Source organism: Ictidomys tridecemlineatus, chromosome 5 (assembly GCF_052094955.1).
Source record: "Ictidomys tridecemlineatus isolate mIctTri1 chromosome 5, mIctTri1.hap1, whole genome shotgun sequence".
In the NCBI taxonomy this organism is placed as follows: Eukaryota; Metazoa; Chordata; class Mammalia; order Rodentia; family Sciuridae; genus Ictidomys; species Ictidomys tridecemlineatus.
Genome location: NC_135481.1, coordinates 8,192,097 through 8,211,235, shown reverse-complemented (window position 1 = coordinate 8,211,235; position 19,139 = coordinate 8,192,097). Strand labels below are relative to the sequence as shown.

Sequence of the window (19,139 nt, the reverse complement as noted above, 5' to 3'; positions counted from 1 at the left end):
TTCTAGTGCCCCTCTGTCTTTGGGAAACTGAGCCTGGAGAAGGGAAAGGCTTGCCTGAGGCCAGAGTTAGGACAAGAATCTTCTGGACTCTCGGGGGCCTGCTCCTACCCCTGGGGAAGATGTGGGGACTGAGGACTCAGGCAAGCTGGAGTCCGGCTTAGAGCGGGCTGTGCTGCTGCTCCCGCCCGACCGCGCCTGGCCCTTCTCTGTCCTTACTGAGGCTCCCAGAGTGGAAAGAGAAGCCGAAGCAGACCTACGTTGGCCATTCTGGAGCGGTGGAAGGCAGCAAGGGCCCTGAAGTCTGGCCTTCAGGAGCTCAGGTCCCCACAGTGTCCAGGCTGGAGAATTCTATCCAGCCCCTGTGCAGAGCACAGTGCAGGGGCTGGGGGGAGTGTCACTGAGTGAGCCATGGTCACAAGTGGTGAGGCTGTTCTGAGGAAGTGCCTGTCCCCCCCCCTCCACTGGGGCTACTCACCATGCCACAATGCGTCCCAGCCCTGCCCCCTTCCACCAGCCGGCACCCTCCCCCTCCACCCCCACCCCAGCCACCTCCTCACGGGGATGAGCTCTGACTCATTGCTCAGAGCTGGGAGAGAAGGCTCAGGATGCTGTTGAGGGAAAGAGGAACTGAGAAGTCTTATCTAAACTGGGTTGGCAGGTCCACCGTGCCAGGCCCAGCACCAGTCAGAGGCTGCCCCGGCCTCCTCGGCCTCCTCTCACCTCCCCTCACATCCTCCTGCTCGCCCTCAGCATCTGTCACCTGAGCCCTGCCCATGGCCTTGCCCTTCATGAAATCAAAATTGTGGCTGGATGGGCCACAGTCTTCTGCTGGGCGTTTCCCCAAAGAGAGGCTTCCAGCGCTAGTGTGCACTTGTGCAGCTCAGCAGATCCTCCAGGACCCGAGGGCCGTTCTCAGGAAAGAAACCTTCAAAAGAATAAGACCCCAGTCTATGGGACCCATGAGAGGCAGCGATCTTACGTTGATACCTACCCCAGCAGACACAGCCAGCCCACAGCCACCTCCCCACACCAATCAGCACTGTGCATTTGTACCTCTCCAAGGGGTCCCCCTGCTCCCCCTTAGTTATCTTCTTTTTTTTTGTTGTTGTTTGTTTTTTTTGATTATGAATTCTGGAGGTCTCGCAGCTGAGCTGTATCATTAGCGTCCTGCAAGCTTTGCTTAGAGAACACCTCTGACATGTGGTTACAGGTGACTGGGCTACTTGTCAAAAACTTGAAAGCCATTTCTGTCCAAACCACCAATTCTTCATTTGGGCCTGTGCAGATGTCCGATGAGGTGACCTTTAAACATCAAGAGGCCCCAAACTCCACCCTCATACCAGGCTGATGCTGCTATTTTCTGAACCCAGGTCCCCATGAAAAACCATAAAGTTTGGTGACATACCACAACTTCTCTTCCGGTCACCTTCCCCATGCCTTAAAATCACTCTACTTCTTTACCCCATGAATATCCCCTAGCCCTATCCTTGAGGAGGAGAATTCGAGACCTGTGTCTCCATCGCCATGCTCAGTCACTGAGAATTAAACTTTTCTTTTGCAAAACTTGTCATCTTGGTGATCATCCTACTACGCGGCAGGTAAAAGTGGCCTGGTTCAGTAACACAGTGTCCACTGATTGAGTCCATCTGCCACATACCGAGACCATCCCAGCCACCACCTTACTGAAAAGTCAAAGACCCGGGACATAAAGATGGTAACAGGGATGTGACCCCCACCCTCAAGGCCATTCCACGGGTGAAGGGCAGAATATGGGATTTGAACCCAGGTCCACCTGGCCCAAAGTCCCATCCCTATGTCAGTCATTCAGTAGACGGCTCAGGAACAGTTTCTCATTTTGAAACTCGAAACAAGTTATTTTCAAAGGATAACTTTTGACAACGATTACTCAATTACCTCAGAGTAAGTTTGTATTTCAGACTATAATTTTGTCACCATGGGCTGTGGGCCAGCTCTGTGCCAGGCTGGGGCAGAGAAGCGCTGCCTGGAGTAGGGGGACTACTCAGTGGGTACTAGGCAAGTGCTCTGCCACTGAGCTACACCCCCAGCCCTGGGTCACCTCTCATCTAGGCTACGTGAGGGTCACCCTAGAGAATCCCCAAGGAGTGGGCAGCCAGAAGCCACACCCAGCCATGTGACATGGGGTGGGGACGTGCCCCAGGCTAGGGGTGCCAGGTGATGAGCAGCCACAGTCCGCTCTTCAGGGAGGCCCACTAGAGCCAGATGTGACGCTGGCCTTGTCATCCCGGCTTGTGGCCACTCTGGGCTCCAGGAAACCTCCCAAGGTCTGTCCCGAGGATGTGCTTAGGGTGGGAGGAGCATGCTCCCACACAGCCTGGAGGGGCAGTGGCTAAGGCCCTGTCCTGCCTGAACAGCCCCCAGCCCCGTTCTCAGGCTGGGCCTGGGGGTGTGCCATGTTAGGCCTGTGAGCCGGCCTGGGCCTAGCGTTCCCCAGTGGCTGGGTAGAGAAGCAGCCTCCATATCCACCACCACTTCCTCCTTTTCCTGCCCCTATGGCTGCACATACACACATAGATTTCTAGATGTTGACAGACCTTTATTTTATTCACGTATTTATATGCGGGGCTGAGAAACAAACCCAGGACCTCATACATGCTAGGCAAGTGCTTGACCACTGAGCCACAACCCCAGCCCCCCAATCACTCTGGTGGCTGCAGGGGCTGGCCACAGAGATCAAGGCCCCAAGCAAGCCACTTCCCTCCTTGGGACCTGGTTTCTTCATCGGAAAAGTGGTGGGGGCAGGAGGCTGACCTCTCCTGGCCTTATCAGCCCACCTCTCTAGGGCCCAGCCCCCTTTGAGCATGTCATAGGTCAGAGGGGGCATCTAGCCTTGTTGGAGAGACTGGCAGGAGTTGGACAGACGAGGTTCGAACCCTGCTCTGTGACCCTGGCCATACTCAGCTTCAATTCCGTTCCCTGTGAAAATGGGCCTCATGGTTCTTACCACGAAGAGTTGACCTGAGAAGCACATGAAATAGTATGACCCTGTGAGAACAGCAAACTCGGATCAGAGCTTACCCCGAAGCAGGTACCAGGCTCAGCACCACGACTCCTGTTTACAGATGAGGAAAATGGAACACAGAGAGGTTCCCTAACCTGCCCAGGGACCTGCAGGTCACAGTCAGGACTTGAACCTGGATTGCCCAGGTACTTAGCCTCCATTACTTCACCTCTCTGCAAAACCCCAACCTCAAGGCTGGTCACACAGGACCAGTGCTAGTCCCCCATGCCCTGCCTCCTGCTTCCTGGCCTGCCACTTACTCACACCACCAGGCAGAATCTTCTGCCAGCTGAGGCCCCTGCAGGGAAAAATGAACCATTCGACAACTTCCCCCATTCCCAGGTCCATTTAAAGGGAAGCAGAGCTTTTTTTCAAAGGTCTCTTGTGTGGAATTCTAGAACATAAAGCATATTAGAGGACAACTCAGCCTCTGACCCTGGAGGGAAAGGCCTGGGATTTCGTCTCAGTTTTCATCTGCCAGGAATAAGGTGGGCAGCCTTGGTCAGTCACTTGTCCATTGTGAGTCTTTCTGACTATTGAAAGGGCACAGACAGAAGAGGACACTCTCCAGCAGGGGACAGATGTATGTCCTTGGGGAGACCTGGGGAGCCATGGGGACTGGTGGCTGCCTCTCACCTGGGAGTCTAGACTCAGCAGGGAGTCTGGCAGCAGCTGCTTCTGGGGTGGAGGGAAGCGGGAGGCCTGGGTAGGAGTGCACAGCACATCCAAGAACTAGCCCTGAAATTTTACCTGGGAATAAGGTGGGGGCTGTGGAAGGTAAAGAGCTGCCTGCTAACTCCCGGTCCAGGAGAGCTTCCTGACAGGGAGAAAGGAGCCTCAAAAAGCAGCACAGAGACTGGGGAGGCCAAGGCAGGAGGACTGAAAGTTCCAGGCCAGCCTCAGCAACTTAGTGAGACCCTGTCTCAAAATAAAAAGGGATGGGATGCAGCTCAGGGGTAAAGCACCTCTGAGTTCAACCCCCTGTACTGCAGAGAGAGAGAGAGAGAGAAGTGGCTGCATGGTGTAGACCATTGGGTGGGCATCCCAGGAAGGTGGACAGACACAGGTAAGGGCAGTGGCTCCTGGGATGGGGGTGAGGAGAAGAACTGCTGTGGATCCAGGAGGAAAGAGGTGGTTCAGGGAACCTGCCACTTGGGGGCACCATCACCAGCCACAATAGCATCAGGAAGCTGAGTCCTGTCCCTGGCGCTGGCCTACAGGACTCCAGTCCATGGGACATCAGAAGTGGCTGTTGGTGCAGTGTGGGGACAACCCAGCAAGAGAAGAAACAGCCCCTTTCCTCCTTCGGCATCAAAGGCTTCCTGTTCCAAGTTGGGAGACTTAAATTGAACGAGATTGCAGTATTAGGTTGGACTGGCCTGGAATATGTCTGGAAATGACTGGAAAAACCTAACATGTGCCCAAGGGGTGAAGGAGCAAGATCTGGAATGTGGAAGAAAAATCAAGTTTCCTGCTTACACCCTACCAAGTCCAGATCCTATTTTGTAAAAGGCTAAGAACTCTTGTTGAAAACGTGTCCAGTGTCTAACATGCTCTTCGTGAATTAAAACCCCTTTTAAAAATCACCTTTTATAAACTTAGCACTAAAAATACCCCCAAGTAACCCAACCAATAAATGGGCAAATGAACTGAGCAGAAACTTCTTAAAATAAGTACAAATGGCCAAAGATCGTGTGAAAAAATGTTCAACATCTACAGCCATCAAGGAAATGCAAATCAAAACCACCTTGAGGGCTGGGGCTGGGGCTCAGTGGTAGAGCGCTCGCCTGGCATATGCGAGGGATCCATCGTCAGCACCACAGGTAAATAAATAAATAAAAGATCCATTGACAACTAAAAAATATTTTTTTAAAAAAAACACATTGAGAATCCATCTCACCCTGGTCAGTATGGCTATCAAGAGTACAAAATAGGGCTGGGTTGTGGTTCTGTGGTAGAGCGCTTGCCTAGCACACGTGAGGCACTGGGTTTGATCCCCAGAACCACCAAAAAAAAAAAAAAAAACCCTAAACAAAGCCCATCTATAACTAAAAATATTTTTAAAAAAGAGTACAAAATGGGGTTGGGGATATAGCTCAGTTGGTAGAGTGCTTGCCTTTCATGTACCAAGGCTCTGGGTTCAATTCCCAGCACCATAAAAAAAAGAGTACAAAATGCAACAAATATTTGTGAGGATGTGGGAAGAGGGAACTCGGAGACACTAATGGTTGGAATGTAAATCAGTGTGGCCACTATGGAAATCAATATGCAGGTTCCTCAAAAAACTAAAAATAGAATTATCATAAGATCCAGCTTTACGACTCCTGAGTATAAACCCAAAGGAATTAAAGACAGAATACAATAGAGATACCTACACATCCTGATACAACTATTTTTAAAATATATTTTTAGTTGTAGATGGACACAATACCTTTATTTTATTTGTTTGTTTTTATGTGGTGCCAGGGATTGAACCCAGGGCCTCCCGCATGCTAGGCTCTACCACTGAGCCACATCCACGGCCCCTGACACAACTCTCAGTAGCCAAGTTGTGGAATAAGTCTATGTGCCAATGGATAAGTAGATAAGGAAAATATGATATATACACACGATGGAAAATTATTCAGACATAAAGAGGAATGAAATCCTGAAATTTGCAGGAAAATGGATGGGACTGGAGATCATCACATTAAGCAAACTAAGCCAGATCCCGGAACGACAAGTATCACATGTTTTCTATCATATGTGAAATCTAGGGGGGTGGAAATGACATGAAAGGAGAAGGGAGACATTAAAGATGAAGGGGATGGGGAAAGGCGGAGGGGTGAACGTGACCATTTGTGTGTGCCACAAGGAAACTCACTGTTCCCAGGTTCATGCGCACTAATCTAAGAGACAATCTTTTTCTGGTGGGGGCAGAGACAGGACAGGGCAGGAGGACGGCCTCTCTCTCCTCCAGAAGTGGCCACCTTCATTTCTGCACCCCTGCCAAGAAGCAGCGTGGTGCTGGCTGCTTTTGCCCCTCACAGGGCTTTCAGGCAGGGACAGCCCGCGCCTGCCATTGCCCTTCACCACTGAGCCTTCCCCGATGCTTTTCTCCCGCAGACTGAGGTCTGTTGGAGAAGTGGGGCAGTGAGTGGCGGCTGCTGGGGAGAAGGCAAGCTCCAAGAAGTGCAGGGTGCTTCTGTCTGGTTCCCGTGGGTGGCCAGCGCCTGCACAGGCAATGCTCAGAAGCCCGGCCAAATGAAGGGCTGGATAAGCACCAAGGGAGGCCCTCAACAGGATGTGGCTTTGTGACTGCTGGTTCCTGAGGTGCCCCCAAGGGAACCAGAACACTTGCTTATGGATTCAATGACTCATTTCCCAGTCCCTTTAAATAAGCCAGACAGACTTGTCCCCTCTACTTTTCACCACTGACCTCTGAAGTCGGTCTCATTATTCCCATTGTAGAGGTGAGGAGACTGAGGCTGAGGCAGGCTCTTTCCCCTGCCCCAGGTACTGCCCTAGAATGGTGCTCACCTCCATATGGGTTGGCAGATCGAGGAGGGCAGAGCACCCGACATGCAGGTATGATTAGGAGGGATGAGTGGGTGGCCACAGCAGGCCAGTTGCTGGCTGGGAGGATCTGGGAGGGGGGTGAGTAAGAAGAGGGTGCCAAGCCGAAGCCCTGGAGGAAAGCTGTCTCACCTACAGGTCTCTGTGGAGCCACCAGGAGCAAAGGGAGCACTGGTGGATGGTGTCCCCAGAGGCCAACTCTCCTGGTGGTGGAGACTGGGAAGCCACCCCCAGATCAGTACAAGGAAGGGCCTTCCAAGAGCCAAGTGGCCCCAGATTCAGAACACAGGGCAAGCTGTGTCACTAGTGTCAACCACTCATGGTTCATAAGCAGGTCAGGGGGTCCTGGAAGGGAGTTCCAGCCTCAGACGATGTGTCAAACTAGGGGGTTTGTGTCTAGGTGTCTCCTGACCCAAGCATTGGAGGGCCTCTGGACAGGCACGAGGATGGGGATGCTTTACAGCTTTCCTGAGATGGTCCAGGCCAGGCGTTAGGGAGAGGGCCAAGAGGGCCAAGGCAGACCTTTACCGTTTAGAGAGCCCAGCACATGAATGGGTCAGTGAGCTTCTCTGGAGCCAGCTGGGCCAACAGGAGCCTGAGGTCAGACGTGGGTTTCCAGAATTTCCCTGCGCTCCACCGAGTCTTAGTCTGATGGCCGCTGCCAAGGCCTTGCAGGGCTTCCCCCCTACGCAGCTGGGCAGCCAACAGGACAGGCCCTGAGGTGTCTGGACCCACACCAGGCTCCAGAGTGCTGGGGAGCCACAGGCCTGTAGCTGACCCGTCAGCCCCCTGCCTCCGTGGGCCTCCCTCAGAGACAGCCTGGGAGCCTTCAGGAAACCCCCTGCAGGACCACAAGAGCCCCGAGGAGGACCACTGTGCACCAGCTTGACATCTCATCCCAGTCATGCTGGGCAGCTACTGCGGGTGACAAGGACGAGGAAGGCTTGGAGGACAGGTTCCTCTGGCCCTGTGGGCACACCTGGCTGGTGACCAAGGCCTGGCTTGACAGCTTTGTTCTTTGACACCGGCTCCTTCCCCTGGGAGGACGGAAGGGCTTCCGGCTCCTCTGTGGGGTCCTGGCTGCCCAAGGCTCAATCCTCCATGGCGCCCAGCCTCAGTCCCTGCCCTTCCTCCTGCTTTATGAATCCCAAACGTGCAGAAAAGCCAGAGACAAGGGGCAGGGCGGGGAGAGGACACAGGGCAGTGCCAGTGCGAAAGCCCAGAGGTGGGACAAGAAGCTGGAGGTGTGGTGCCACCCAGGCAGCAGGAAGCCCTGAGGGGAGAAGACCCGCCCAGGGGGCACGAGGGACCAGAGGCAGGTCAAAATTCAGGGGAAGGGAGCCGTGGGGCCTGCTCAGCTGGGCACGGAGCCATCCTCTTGGTCCAACATCCCCTCTAGCCCTCCGAGAGCCCCGGGGCCGTTCGCACTATCACGCTCCGCATGACACAAGGCACTGAGGCCCCACAAGCTCAGTGGCCTGCCCTCGCAGCCCCTCTAGTGCCCCTGCCAGGCTGACGTGGCAGTCCAGGACTCCCTAGGTCCAGCAGAGGCCGAGGGTGGGGCAGGCATGGGAGGGAGGCGGTGGGACCACAGTGGTTGATGCATGGAAGGAGGAAACTGAACTGCCCAGTCCCTGAGCCCCCTGGAGGGGATAATGACCCTTAGAGCAAGGCAGGAGGGTCCCAGGCTGTCTTCACAGGAAGGATAGCCACCACCAGGGCCTGCCTGTGATGACCCACGTAGGGCTCCTTGTTGCAGAGGCTGCAGCCTGTGAGTGACCACAGAGGGACTGGATCCAGGCACCAGTGGTCCAGGCATTGTCCCTGCACATTCCCATTTGTAGTATCACCCCTCCCATGGGAGCGCTGGCCCAACTTCGGGGAGTGGGGCATGGGAAGAACTCAGGCATTGAGCCCTGGTTCTGATCAGTTCTACATGCAAAGATTGTGAGTTCTTGGGTGAGTCACTTGACCTCCTGAGCACAGGTTCCCTGCTCTGAAAAACAGAGGGACTAAGTGAAATAATGCACAGAAGAGTCCAGCAAAGGCCACCCAACACCTAATGAGCTCCTGGAAAACAGTGGCCATGGATATTAGTACATAGCAACTAAAAGTAAAAAAAAAAAAAAAAAAAGGAAATAAAAATGAGAAGTAGAAGTGGGGTTGTATTTTTGCTGTGACACTTCTCTGGATGAGTTGTTCCCAGTCTGTGGACCTCAGCTTTTCCATCTGTAAACTGGCATGAACACGTGTACATTGTGCCCTTATGGGGCTGTTGTGGGGCACCCTGCTCTGTTGCTAAGCAATGCTGTGGGTGCTGGATGTTGTGGTACAGCCTGTAATTCCAGCCTCTCAGGAGGCTGAGGCAGGATGGTCGCAAGCTCAAAGCCAACCTCAGCAATTTAACAAGGCCCTAAGCAACTTAGGAAACTTAGTGAGACCCTGTCTCGAAATAAAAACTGAAAAGGGCTGGGGATGAACCGGGCACAATGGTACACGCCTGTCAAACCAGCGACTCAGGAGGCTGAGACAGGAGGATCTGGAGTAAAAAGCCAGCCTCAGTAACTGCGAGGTACTAAGCAACATAGTGAGACCCTGTATCTAAATAAAAAATATAAAATAGGATGGGGATGTGGCTCAAGGGTTCAATCCCCTGGGTTCAATCCTCAGTACCAAAAGAAAATGAATAAATAAATGCTGTTGGTGTAAGTAAGGACTGGCAACCTCCCCTGGAGTTGGAGCTTTCTCAAGAAACAGAGATGGGCCCTTGGAGCTGCAGGAAGGCCCACACCTATCCTCATCTCCTGCCCTGAAAGTAGGGACAGACGTCTGAACCTTCCAGAGAAGGCCCCTCAGACTTCTCTGCCAGTCTCAGTAGGTCCTGTGCCTCAGAACGACCCTGGACTCTTACTGAGATGCCTCTGATCCTGGGGTTAGATGGGTTCTCACACCTGTGGGGCTGGGGGTTGTCCATGGGGCTCCTTGCTCTTGCTTGGCCATCAACATGCACATTTCTGAGTCTCAATCTTCATAGAATAGAAGCCAATTCATACTACAGTGTTTACTGACAAGGACCAGAGGTTCAGAAAGTGGAGGGCCACCAGTGAGTAGAGAGGAATCAAAGCAGGGCATTCACTGGGCTCTAAAGTCAAAGCAGGAAGCAAAGATGGCGCCCTCCAAGGAAGGAGCTCTGCGTTAGAATCTGGGAAATTGCTCTGCTCCAGCATGTTGTGTAGAGCCACACTGTGGGAAAGTACATCTCTAAACAGAACGAGACGCTGCCCCTTTGCCTGAAGGAGCCCTGTGCCCCCTGGAACCATTCGTCATTTAACATTTCATTCTCAGCCTCCACGTGGGTAGGACAGACTGTTGGACCCTGTGTACAAGATCCTTTTCTCTAGGGTTAGGAGTTATCTGAGAACTTGGATAAAGTTCCAGCAGCCTCATGGTCACTCTTGCCCTGACCTGAAGCCTAGTCTCCGTCCCTGGTCTTTCCCTGGCCCCGCCATCAGTCATACATATTTGTTTCCAGGGTCAACTTCCACCCTATTCTGCCTCTAAGTGAAAATCCTCACAGATACCACCAACACAGCAGCTGCTCCCTGTGCTGCCCTGTGCTACGCAGAGCCCCATGGCCTATGCCAGGCGTTTAGTATTCATGACAGTTCTGGGGACACCAGTCCACACCTCCACGCTGATTCTCCTCCCCAACTTCCCACCTCTGCTGGCCTGAACCATTCTCCCCTGACTTTCTGGGCATTCCTACCACCCATAGTCCAGTGTCTCTGTGCCTGGGAGCATGGGCTCAGAGCTGGTCCACGGCAAAGGACCCATGTTCAGAAGACACCAAGAAGGGAGCCTCTTTTTGCTTCAGAGGCTGTGGTCCTCAAAGTAAAGGAGTAGAAGTCCCGATTTTCACAATCCTCTCAAGTCCAGGTGGGACATCAGTTTCGTGCAGGGCCCACCATGATCAGTGACCTGGGCTGCCAGTCTCCCCTCCAGATCCTCTTTGAAGAAGAGTGAGAGCCGGTGGGGCCTCAGGGAAGTCATGAGCCTACTCAGGAAGGCAGAAGGTACAGCAATCCCAGGAAGGAGTCAACCACTCCATAACACTGCGTTTGGCCATGATTTTTTGAATATGACATTAAAACATAGGCAACAAAATAAAAATCAGATAATTGGACTTCAATAAAATGAGACTTTTGTGCAGGAAAAGACAATATCAGAGACCTCTCTAAGGTAGGTGACTCCCAAGTGTGCCCAGGGTCAGGGAGTAAAGAAGGTTTGTCAGAAAGTCCCAAGCTTCAGTTTCTTCACCTATAAAATGGGAACAACAAAAGCACTGCTACTCAGGACCCCAAGTAACCAAAACAATCTTAGAGAAGAAAAAAGTTTGAGGATCGTGTTAGTTAGTTCTGTGTTGCTCTGACAAAATACCTAAGAAAAACAACTTAAAGAAGAAAATATTTATTTTGGTTTCAGAGGGTTCAGTCCATGGTAAGCTGGCTCCCTTTCTTTGGGCCTATGGCAAAAGCAGAACATCATGGCAGAGGCTGTGGTAAAGAAAAGCTCCTCACCTTATGGTAGCCTGGAAAGAGAAAGAAGAAGGGGCCAGAGACAAGATATAGCCCCCCAAAGGATGCCCCCAATCAGGACACACTTCCTCCAGCTAGGCCTACTGTAAAAAGTTTTCACCACCAGCCCAAAAACTCATTCAGCTGTGACTAATTCACAGATGAGGCCAAAGCCCTTGTAATCCAGTCACTTCTTCAGATCCCCATACCTGAACGTTGTCGCACTGAGGATTATGCCTTTAACACTCGAGCCTTTGGGGGATATTCCAGATCCAAACCGTGACAAAGACAAACTTCTGATTCCTAAGCTTAGTACAAAGCTACAGTAATCAAAATAGTATGGTACCAGCATAAAGACAGGCTTGCAGACCAAAGGAATAGAATAAAAAGTCAGAAATAAACCCTCAGACATATGGTCAATTCATGTTTGACAAGGGTGACAAGACCATTCAATGAAGACTCCTTGGAAATCTGGGAATGGAACCACCATTTGACCCAGCTATCCCTCTCCTTGAACTATACCCAAAGGACTTAAAACAGCATACTACAGGGACACAGCCACATCAATGTTTATAGCAGCACAAATCACAATAGCTAAACTATGGAGCCAACCTAGATGCCCTTCAGTGGATGAATGGATAAAAAATTGTGGCATTTATACACAATGGAATATTGCTCAGCAATAAAAGAACAAAATCATGGCATTTGAGGTAAATGGATGATGTTAGAGAAGATAATGCTAAATGAAGTTAGCCAATCCCAAAAAACCAAATGCCGAATGTTTTCTCTGATATAAAGGGGGTGACTCATAGTGGGGTAGGAAGGGGGAGCATGGGAGGAATAGATTAATTCTAGATAGGGCAGAGGGGTGGGAGGGAAAGGGAGGGGGCAAGGGATTAGCAAGGATGGTGGAATGTGATAGACATCATTATCCAAAGCACATGCATGAAGATATGAATTGGTGTCAAAATACTTTATTTACAAACAGAGATATGAATAATTGTGGTATATATATGTAATAAGAATTGTAATGCAAAAATAATTAAAGTACATGTATAAAAACATGAACTGACATGAACATACTTTATATACAAGGATATAAAAAAATTGTGCTCTATATGTGTAATAAGATTTGTAATGCATTCTGCTGTCATGTATTTTAAAAAAATAAAATCAATTAAAAAGAAAGAAAAAAAAAGACCATTCAATGAGCAAAAGACAGTCTTTTCAACAAACAGTGCTGGCAAAAGTGAATATGCACTTGCAAAAGAATAAAGTTGGAAGCTTACCTCACACCACACACAAAAATTAACTCAAAATAGATCAATCACCTATACATAACACCTAAAGCGATAAAACTCTAAAATGAAAACATAAAGGAATAGTTTCACAACATTGCGTTCAGCCATGATTTCTTGAATACGATATTAAAACACAGGCCACAAAATTAAAAATCAGATAAATTGGACTTCAATAAAATGAGGCTTTTGTGCATGAAAAGACAACATCAGGAGAGTGAAGACAATTCACAGAATGGAAGCAAATGTTTGCAAATCATATGGCTGGTAAAAGATGAGTATCCAAAATATATAAAGAACTCTTACAATTCAACAACAAATGACAAGTGATTCAGTCAAAAAATAGGCAAAGGCCTTGAATAGCCATTATCCAAAGAAGTTAAACAAATGGCCAATAAGCACATGAAAATATGCCCAACATCCTTAGTAGGGAAATGCAAATCAAAACCACAATGAGATATCACTTCCTGCCTTCTAGGTTGGCTATATGATTTTTTAAAAAGAAAGAAATTAACAAGTGTTAGCAAAGATATGGAAAAAGTGAAACTCTTTTGCATTGCTGACGGAAATGTAAAATGGCACATTTACTCTAAAAAAGTTTGGCATTTACTCAAAAAATTAAATGTGTGGAGCTGGGTGTCAGGCCCAGCGGTAGAACACTTGCCTAGCATGCATAAGGCTCTGGGTTCCACCCCTAGTACTGCAAAAATGAATACATGAACACTTCTGTAAATGAACAGTTAAGCATGTTATCACCATCTGATCCAGCAATTCCACTCCTAGATACATTTCCAAAACCAGAAATTCAGAGCCTTGTACACCAATGTTCATAGCTGCATTCTTCACAATAGCCACAAAGAAGACACAGCCCAGACATCCATCAATGGATGAATGCATAGACAAAGAAAAAGATATATATATGAATATTATTTTGCCATAAAAGGGGGGAATTCTGACAGATGCCGCAGCATGGATGAGCCTTGAAGACACTGCAACAAATCGTATAAGCCATACACAAAAGGACAATATGATTATACTCTTATGAAGTACCTAGTATAGGCAGGTTCACAGAGATAGAAAGCAGAGACGGAATGGGGAATGGGGAATGTTATGTTTGGGATCTTCAATGTCCCCAAAGGCCATGCGTTGAAAGCTTAGTTTCCCGCCTGTAATTCCATTGGGAAGGGGTAGGATCTTTAGGAGAGGGGCTGGTCATTCAGAAGGAAGCTAGGTCACTGGGTATGTCCTTGGAGTACATTCTGAGCAGTGGCCTCTCCTTTCTCTCTTTGCTTTCCAGCTGCCCCAAGCTCCTCACCACATGCCACAGTGGCAGAGCCAAGCAACCATGGACTGAAATCTCTGAAACCAAAAGCCAAAATAACAAACCTTTCTTCCTTATAGCCTTTTTGTGTGTGTGTGTATGTGTATGTCACAATGAAGGAAAACTGACTAACATAGACTGTGTGGGGAATTTACTGTTGAGAATGAAGAGCAGTTCTGAAAATAGTAAATGTTCTTAACACCACTGGACTGTACACTGGATTGCATACTTAAAAATGTTTAAAATATAGTTACCAGACTAGGTGCAGTGGAACATTCCTGTAATCCCAGGAGGGAGGCTGAAGCAGGAGGATTGCAAGTTCAAAGCTAGCTTCAGCAACTTATCGAGGCCCTAACCAACTTAATAAGACCCTGTCTCAAAATAAAAAGGGCTGGAGATGTGGCTCAGTGGTTAAGACTCCCGGGTTCAATCCCCAGTACCAAAAAAAAAAAAAAAAAAAGATGATTGATAGATAGATAGATAGATAGATAGATAATCTCCCCCCAAACCAAAACCTCCAAACTCTATTCATTCTCTGGTGAGTCAAATGAAGTCACACAATAGGAAGAGCCAGACATATGCTCATGGTCAGCAACAGTGATCAATCACCATAATCACCTACACCAGCGGTCCTCAAGCCTGCTTACATGTCTGAGGCACTGGAGAACTTTGAAATACCCAGATATCCAGGCCCCCTACCAGAAATGTAGATGTAGTTGATCCGGAGCCTGCTCTGAGCCTTGGGCTTTTTGAGAGCTACAGTCGAGAAGACCTGGCTCTCCCCTCTGACCTATCTCCACCTGCTCTCTGCCTCCGCTTGCTTCGCCAGCCACGCAGGCCTCCCTGATGTCCCTCGAACATCTCAAGCATGCCTTGTCGCCACCTCTTCTCTTCCTCTCCAGCAGTGGCTCAGTTTCCTGTTCCTGTGGTCACCACTGGGAGGCCCACCCATCTCCATACTGGCAGCAAGTCTCTGTGGCTACTTCCTGTTGCCCAATATAGGATGGAAGGAGCTGTCACCCGCCTACTTTCTGTCACGCACTGCTCAGGGTGCCAGGCCTGAGTAAACCACTGTCCCAGTTACTCAAAAGGCTCTGACCCAGGTCTGGGAAGGCAGCAGCTGGCCCCAGCCAGCCCCAAAGCCTATGTATGGGGCAGCCCCTGGCCCCTGGCCCTTGCCCAAGCCAGTTTCCTCTGTAAAGCAGGACTAAGAAAATAAGCCTCATAAAGATAACAATGTGCAAGGTTCCAAAAAGCTAGAAGAAAGAATTTTGAAAGTTTCACTATAAAAAAAAATGGCAGAGGTTTGAGGAGATGAATATGTTTGGCGTGATTTGAACAGCAATGTACACTTGAATTGGTACCCCATTAATATGTCTATGTTATTGTCTATCAATCAAGAATAAATTTTTTAAAAGAACACTCTTATTAAAAAACAAAACAAAACAAAAAAACACCAATTTCCCAGGGCTACTACTGGAATTAAATGAGATGCATAGAGCATGGTTATTTGAAACCAAAGGAATGTCTGTCTCAAGGTAGAATGGAATAGGCGATGGTGGGTGGTTAAGGAGGCTTTCTGGAAAGATCCACATCCAAGGCTCAACATGCAGGCACATATCCAATTATTAATCTGGGACCCTCAAGCTGGTTCCTGGTCCAGCTCACTGTGGTGAGCAGGAGGTGACCCCTTAGCACGGCCCTGAGCCACCTCGCCCTCAAAGCCCTTATCGTAGGTAAGCACAGTTCTTATTGCCCCAACGTCCCATGGATGAGGAAACTGAGGTTCAGAAAGGGAAATGACTCTCTCCCAAGTCACCCAGTGAGTGAGGGGCGGGGCAGGTGAAGTTTCAAAAAAGCTCATTTCCTTCAGAACCTGGGGGATGGGGAGCCGCTTGGCCTCTAAGGGAGGGACCTTTCGGAGCCCACAGAGGGGATCCCTGGTGTGGGCAGCGCAGGGCAAGGGGTGCCACTGCCTCCAGCGCCAAGGCAAGGCAGTTTCAGTTTCCACCCCAAGTTCCTGTCATCCTGTGGTTTGCAGCATCAGCGGGCTCCAGCAAGGAGGGGGGACATTCTGGTCATAACCTGCAGCTGTCGGGCCTTTTTGCACAAGAGGAAATAAGCACCATCAGAAAGGTACAAAAAGGCAGAAGAAAGTGTCTCTGCCTCCACGTAGGGCAGAGGTGCCTTTCACAATCCAGCTGGGGCTGTCCCTTCCTGCCAGTCACTTTGCACAATGCCCATGGCGCCCTCCGTGCCTCCCACAGCTCTGTCCCTGCTGGGCTTTCCACCTGGAGTGCCGTCGACTCTCCAGCCATCTCCCCAACTCTCGCCCGCCTTCTAAAGCCCAAGCAAGGCCCTCCTGCTCCATCCCAGGGGCTGCCCTATCCCAGGGGCTGCCCCAGCTGAGCTCAAGCTCCTGGGGCCTGGAACACCAAGTAAGTCATCAAAGATGCACATTTTATTTTCCACAAGCAATAAGATTAAAGGTGGAGTTGAGCATGATGGCGCATGCCTGTCATCCCAGCAGCTCAGGAGGCTGAGGTAGGAGGATCACAAGTTCAAAGCCAGCCTCAGCAAAAGTGAGGCACTAAGCAACTCAGTGAGACCCTGTCTCTAAGTACAAAATAAGGCTGGGATGTGGCTCAGTGGTATGGTGCCCGAGTTCAATCCTAGGGACCAAAAAAAAAAAAAAAAAAAAGAAAAGAAAAAAATGAAGGTGGAGCCGAGTTCTTAACATAGAACACTGCAGCCAGTGAACCGCGAAGGTGGCCATAGGCGGGCAGAAGCAGAGCGGATATGACCACAAACCTCTGCCAACTTCCAGCACCTTCACATGGCTGGCTACATTCTGTGAAATGGGCACAGAGGAACCAAGTACTTGGTCCCCAGGGATCCATGTACCATAAGGTGTGCACAGAGCACGTGGAAGAGGCAAAAATACCAAACCATGAACTTGGCCTAAAAATACCTTCTTGACCTTGAAAGCAGAAAATGCTTTGTTTTTAAATTCTTTCTGACACACTTAATTCGTATTTACTTGCAGAAAATTGGGGGCAGGAATCAGCCTCTTCCAAATCCACAGGAGCCAACGGTAACATGCAGGAGGCCTCCCTTTCATCCTACTCGAATCATAACTGAACCAAGAACAACTAGTCGATCTCTAGAACCAAGGAGAAAAGGGTCAAGGACAGATCTAGGTTGGAGTCACTGCTCTACCCTGTACATGTGACCTCGATGTGGCTCTTGACCCGCCATCGAGACAGGAAGACACTGACACTTCATCCTTGCGGGCTGGACTTGTGGAGTGGCTATTGCTGTACCTGGCATGTCACAGACACCAGACACACAGGCACCACTGCTGCTCCCCTGGGGATGATTTACGAACCTGGAACTCAGAAGATAACATCTTCAATGGAACTTAAAATACAAGTCCTCTTTTCCATTTTTATTTAATTTTTTGAACAAGTAGTACATTTACATGGCTCAAAAATCAGTGTATTAATACATATCACACAAATTCTCACAGCCGCCCAGCCCTGTCCCTCATCTCTCTCTTTTCTCTCATTCTCCCAGCAGCGAAGCACTTTATTTAGTCCCCTGTGTAGCCTTGAGAGATTCTGCCTGTGAGGAGGAGGCTGCGCCAGGATCAGTGCTGATTCCTCCCACTTTTCTCAACAGGTTGCCTGTCAGACCCACGATTTGGCTCTGAGGGTTGATTTTGTTTTACATATACCAACACATCTTATCCACATTTGGAGAGCGTCCATCCTCATTCCTACTGAGCCACGGCCAGAGAGAGACAGGGAAGGCAGCTGGTAGCAGCAAAGGCGGGACAGCCAGAGGCTCCTGCTCCCACTGCCTGCACCACCTACAAGCCCCTGTTGCTCCTCAGCCGCTGACCACAAAGAGCCACTGGCCTCCTCAGCCTTTGAGGCCGCGGGGCCTACCCTGCAGCATGTTCTCCCTCAAAACCTGAGCAAGCTCGGTTCCTGGCCAGGCCCAGCCTCTTCCAGGTCACTCTGGTCCTTCCTTCCCACAAAGAAAGGCTCCTGCCCAGCCAGAGGGCTAGGAGAGGTTCCAAAGCAGCTGTTCCCACCCAGAACTCGAGAACTCCTGTTCCTTCACTCTGAACGCCTTCCCTCCTAGGAGTCTACCCCAGGAAGTAATCCTCAAGTGAAAACTGTTTATATTTTTAAAATCTACCTCTTATGACACTGCCCAGAATAAAAAAATAATTGGCAGTAACCTCAATGATCAACTATAGGGAACCAGACACATAAATCATAACATGTCTATCAAATCCAAAAGCTGGAAAATCGTGCAGCCATTAACCACGGTGCAGTTGAAGATGAAGAACCTGCGTTCACACCCACAAGCATTCACTAAATATAGGACTGTCACACAACAGTGTGAAAATACTTAACACTCCTGAACTGGACCCTTAAAAATGGTTAAGATGGTAAATCTTGTGGATTAGTTTAGCTCTTCCCTGACAGTCAAATTCCTAGAGGCAAATATGGGCTTTGGTATCATAGATACTACCTGTCAATCAGCTGTTGGTTATTTGGACATGGTTGGTAGCCCTTCTGTCCAAACTTTGGCACTACGTATTTTGCAATGCATGGATCAGTCTGGCTCTGCCCTTCACTTGGATGCATGAGCTGCAGTGGTGATACTCAGCCCCTCTTTGGTTTCCAACAGGCTCAGGTTACCCATCGTGACCCCAGCCTCAGCTTTATGTCCCCTCTGGTTTGGTTTTTTTTTTTTTTTTTTTATTGGTTGTTCAAATCATTACAAGGCTCTTGACATATCATATTTCAAACATTAGTTTCAAGTGAGTTATGAACTCCCATTTTTACCCCAAATACAGATTGCAGAATCACATCGGTTACACATACACATTTTTACATAATGCCAAACTAGTAACTGTTGTATTCTGCTATCTTTCCTATCCTGGTTTGGTTTTTTTGAGATGGGATCTCATTCTCTTGCCCAATCTGGCCTTGAACTCATGAGCCTCATCCTCCCAAGTAGGTGGGATTATAAGTGTGCCACCACACATGTCACCTCTTGACACCCACAATGCAAATGCCAAGTCCTTCTGGAGCAAATGTGCGAGCCCATTGAGGAGTTGTCGCAATGCGCTGGCTTCATGTTCGGCTGCATGAAGAGGTGCGGTGGGTTTGGAAATAATGCTTTCAATTCCTTGTTACTGTATATACCAGGACAATTTCCTGTTGACTAATATGAAAGTGTAACTTTTGGATGCAGTATATTTTAGAACAAATACTCAGAGCTAAATTCTTCAGTTGAGTAAGTCTGAGAGACAACTTATTCAGTTGATCCAT

At 49.3% G+C, this 19,139-nt stretch overlaps 1 protein-coding gene across 1 annotated transcript in view; it reads right to left on the bottom strand.

Annotated features, from left to right (window-relative positions):
• Pstpip1 (proline-serine-threonine phosphatase interacting protein 1) overlaps positions 1–19,139 on the bottom strand; it is a 41,454-nt gene that overhangs the window by 16,877 nt on the left and 5,438 nt on the right. The gene's annotated exons all lie outside the window — the stretch shown is intronic.